Here is a 5,212-nt window from a genome sequence, read left to right as displayed (position 1 = left end):
ATACATAAATACAATTGTATTCTTTTTTTTACTCTTTGGGGTATTCCAAGAGTGTTATTACCAAGAAAGCTATTTCGGCTAAAATGATAGAAAATAATGAAATATATGTATGACATGTACAGTATATCGAACTGATCGTTCATACACAAATCATGTAGATAAGTTATAAAACGAAGAGGAAATATTAATGAGTTCAAGTAAATATATGTAGTTAAAATTTTACAGAAATGTTGATTTCACTGCTGTGTTTAGGAAAATGGTAATACAATGGGTAAGAAGGAGTGGGGTATGTTATTTTCAATGTGTCTAAAATTATTTATTTATTTTGCTAACAACAAAATGTTTCAATTCTTCAAGTTAAACGTGAACGAATCGTCACGTTTTCAACATTCTGAATATATGATATATATATATATATATATTACCTGTTAGATATATAAATACATTGACCACGAAAACCATCGATCTATGGATTTAACCGGTTAAAAAACAAACGGGAATGACAATGTGAGTGTTACGTAACAGAAGCCAATGAGAGGAACTTTAACAGTACATAAATCCGTTGCATACAGGCGCGTAGCCAGGAATTTGCCAAGGGAGGGCGAAACTGTAGATTTGGCATTGCCGCAAACTATCTAAGCGTAGCGCCATTGACTGGCGCGAAGCGTACAAGAAAATTTTGGCTGTAAATGCCTCCCAAATCGCTGGAAATGGCACTTCCCAGGACTTGTAAGTTGCATCTTAGCATTTTCTCTTTTGAAAATACTAGCGATATCATAAAAACATTAAAACATTTAAAAAAAATATGCTCAATGGGGGGGGGGGGGCGGCTGCCCCCTTCGCCCCCCTTGGCTACGCGCCTGGTTGCATAACAATTAAATGGATGCATGCACTGGGGAAGTCTTAATGCTTGTGTTCATGGAAATATCGACTACAGACACACTCTCCAGGCGAAAATTGTTTCCCAGTTGAAAGAGTATATTATAGTTAGGAACCGCTGAGACATATATGCATCGACCAGGCATACGTATATTATATAGTTGTAGCAGGGAGTTGTTCCATAACAGTTGTTGCAGGGGGTTGTTATTCGCACTGATCTCTACACTAGTGTAGAGAGAGATCAGTGGCTATACGGAACAACTCCCTGGCTGTAGCTACTTGACTGGTGCCACGCATATAAATGATGTTTTCCTGCAGTCAAAAGGAGGTGTCTGGAGGGAGTTTTTCGCTTGGCACTCCTTACGTAACATCTTCATGGATGATACTTTAATCGTCTCAATGGTAAGAGGACTGGGGTTGAGATTGGATTACGTTGTTTGGTTTTCTTATTGCCCAGGCTGTATCTTCGGTGACTTTTAACAAAATACCTGAATGGTCAAATAGACGAGTACAAATAAGCGGTATACTCTATTGTAAATGTTATCCCAGCTATAAGCGACTGTCCATGCATAAATTCCTTTGACTACTCTGCCTGTTGAAATAACTTGACCCATTATCTGCTAAGCCCTATTGCGTTGGATGGACTGCATAAAGTACCAAAAGACATTTTTTTCCCTCCAAATTCCAATAAAATGAATTTGTGTATAGTCTCCTGCATTATAAAATACACTTTTGTTTCTATCCTCCTATGTCAAACTATAGTCATATAACTATAGTTATTGCCACATGAATGTATGGGACGCCATTCGGTCAATCTATGTGCTACAATTACCGTTTGGTTTCTTTCATGCGTTTCTAATTGGTATCGCTCCTTTTCTTAACGGTCTACAATATATCAAACTGTATACCTCGAGTCATGTTCCTTGAATGATATTGATTATTTACTAATAGCTAAATTTCTTTCTATAATAGGAAACCTATTGGAATTAACTGTAATACAAGGAACTGAGAAAGCAGGCTGTCAATTTAACACATTACACGAATTATACCCCAGTCATGCGCATTGGACCCAACATTGACATGTGTTTATAAGGCATTATACTAATAGATCGGGGTCTGAATCTGAATGGGTGAAGTCGGCAAATATCCTACTAGAGGACATAAACACCAACCGAGCGCTACAAAGTAAGAGTACTAGTTAATAAGCTTTTCTTTGAAACAGTCTAAACTATAGGTGCATGCATATTGTCTGATGGCAACCATTCCAATATTTTAAGGTGCGGGGAAGAAGGAGTATGTATATAAATTCTTTCTAGCTTATAGTGAACTTAATTAACACTTTTTGTTGGGATTAGATTTTCTACATCAATTGAGGCAAGATTTGTATTGATTTTTATAAAGCATTTGTAGGCGTGTGTCCTTTTTTCTTGTTTTCAGCAGGGGGGCAATCTAAGCATATTTGTCACACTGTATTTATAAGAGTAGTCTGCCATACAAAATCTGGCTGCTCTTCTTTGAATAGCTTCAACTTTATCCACATCACACTGACGGTGATGAGGGTCCCAGACTACTGAAGCATAGCGGCGAGTGCTGGCCTCACAAGAGTTTTCTATGCTGTAGTTTTAACTCGATCGTGGTCGATTGTGGTCCTTTCGTTGTGGTTTACTCTAAATCCCTGTTTGTAGCCCATACCTATTTGGTTTTCGATGAGGCCGACAAAAGGGAAAATAATATACGCAAACAAGGCGAGTAATATATGAACGTATCTGATATAGCCAACATGTATAATAATTCCGCTGTTTACTATTCTACACACTGTATCATACATATTCCATTATGTTGAGCTTATTCTAGAGTAACGGTTGTAGACAACGTGACAGAAGATCCCGTTTGTGTGCGTTAACTCCGATATTGATTCCCTGTCACCAGCAAAGGAAATTGATATGTGCTGATAATGCATGGCGTGTGAGGATATAAGGGTGTGGGTGTGGGTGTGTGTGGGTGTGTGCGCGTGATATGTATGTGTCGTGACGCCCCAGCCGCCTGTATAGTTTGTAAACAAGAATTGAACTCGAAAGTATGTCTTGGTTGAAGTTAATTATAACTTGACATGTAGAGGCCTCGTTGTGCGCAAGAAAATTTGTTATAATTGCCGGAGGTCTAAAATTATTTAAGGTCAGTATCTATAAGTCAAACTCTGACAACTTTATAAACACGATAACTACAAAAGTGAATTCTTGAATGAGCAACATACTTCGTGTGTACATGCGGATGCCCCCCACCCCCCTGACGGACTCAAATGGACTGCTGGGCCCTTTCCAGCTTTTTACCACGTTTTACTTATTCGCGATTATTGACTTTTTATTGTGCTCTCATCTACCTATTGACATTTGTCACATTTTGTTGGCGATGACACCTATTTATTCTTCGTTTGTCTGCAAATTAGCAAGGCCTGGAAAGGGTCATTTCCGGCGATCTAGGGAATATCTTTACCCAAAAATTTTCTAAACGCTCCGCGCCAACCTGTGGTGGCGCTCCGCTTAGATAGTGTTGAAAGCGCCCCTACAGGCCATTCTCGACCCCCTGACCAATACCCCTAGCTCCGCCACTGATTTCGTCCATTCTTAGTACAGGTTTTTTTTATGGGTTATCAAAAGAATATTCTTGACAGTTATGACTCCCCGGACTTTGTAGGCTGGTTGTGGATAGGAAATAAAGACGCTGTACCGTACATGTCAGGTGCTTGTTCTCTTGATGCAGTTGTCAACACAAAAATACATGTCAAATAGAGGAATAATTTAAACACCGGCTAAGAAGCAAGCTATACTTATTACCTGTAGGCTCAGAAATCATTGCCTTTCACCGTTTCTAAGGGCAAGAGGGAGAGACAGAGGAATAGTTTCCCAATGAAAAAATGATTCACAGAGGAGTACTAAGCGGCGGCTGGGTGGGGGGGGGGGGGGGGGTGGGGGGTCTAAACCACTTCAAGTAAGTTGGGTGCCTCATTAATAAATGTGTGCTCCTCTTCTAGCTCACAATATCGCAGTACGACAAACTCTTTCTCTACCCCTAAATCTACTTCGTGAAGGAGGTAGCTAAGCTTCCACCACGGCACGGTGGTCATATTAAGACCGTAAGCTTAGCACAAACAGCAACTCTCCGGCTAAAAATTTCTCCCGGGATGTCACTTACGGAGATAACAATACAGGTCAAACGAGCAGCTTCTGAAAAGGTACGATTCAGACCAAGGATTTTCGAATTTCCAAATCGACTCGAACACGGATAATTTATCTTTCTTACCGCAGAAGGAACAGAAGAACAGACAGGCTTAAGGGCGAGAGAGAGAGACAGAGGAATAGTTTCCCAATTAGAAAATGATTCACGGAGGATCACTTTGCGGTGGCTGGGGTGGGTGGGGTCTAAACCACTTCAAGTAAGTTGGGTGCCTCATTAATAAATGTGTGCTCCTCTTCTAGCTCACAATATCGCAGCGCGACAGACTGTTTCTCTACAGTTGTCAGTCCTGACTGAGATCGAAATGTTGGTAAATTTTAATGGTGATAATTAAATTTGCCATATTCTTGCTGTGAAATTGTACGTAGATGGGTGGTCGACAATAGAGATACCCTATGCACCATGGTATAGGTATACCTTTACATATTGTGGTAGATGTATCAACCTTGGGTATTACACCATCATATCATCATAAGATGCGATACATTTGGCGTTCCGTAGTTGTTTGTCCGATTGTCATTTTTCGTTTTAAGTTACACGCCGATTTGCCTATTTCGAAATTGGTCAGGTAGTTGACCTTTTTGTTTATACAAGTGATTTACCCAGAGCCGTATATACCTGCGCTGGATTTACCTAAACGTTCCCTTCTTACCTAACCATAAATTCGGCAATGAGAAAACTGCTTAGGCTAAAAGAAGTTTTGCTTCACCTACATTATTGAGACAATTAATCGTTGAAAAATTTGCTTAGCTAAGATATCACTTTGGTCGAATTCGGTAAGGAAAATTTCCAAGCTGTCAATACTTTTTGCTGTATCATTCCTACTTGCGCAATGCGATTATGAAAGCCAATCACGTTACAGTATTGCAATAAGGGGCGGAGTTGTGCTTAAAGGTACCTACAACAAGTTTATATCACTAAACTCGAATTGTTAATACAATGCAAGTAGATACGCACTTTTATGTACTAACCCTTTAATAGCATTCTCCGTCTGCATGTGCTCTTTTCCGTAACGAATGGTTGACCAACCACCCTGCAAATCTAGCTGATTAGTATCCAAGGTATAGTATTTGCATGCTCCCAAATTATAAGTCGTTTG

The sequence above is a fragment of the Apostichopus japonicus genome, chromosome 3 (assembly GCF_037975245.1).
Source record: "Apostichopus japonicus isolate 1M-3 chromosome 3, ASM3797524v1, whole genome shotgun sequence".
NCBI classification, from domain to species: domain Eukaryota; kingdom Metazoa; phylum Echinodermata; class Holothuroidea; order Aspidochirotida; family Stichopodidae; genus Apostichopus; species Apostichopus japonicus.
The sequence above is the reverse complement of the archived record's forward strand: the minus strand, read 5'-3'. Positions refer to the sequence as shown.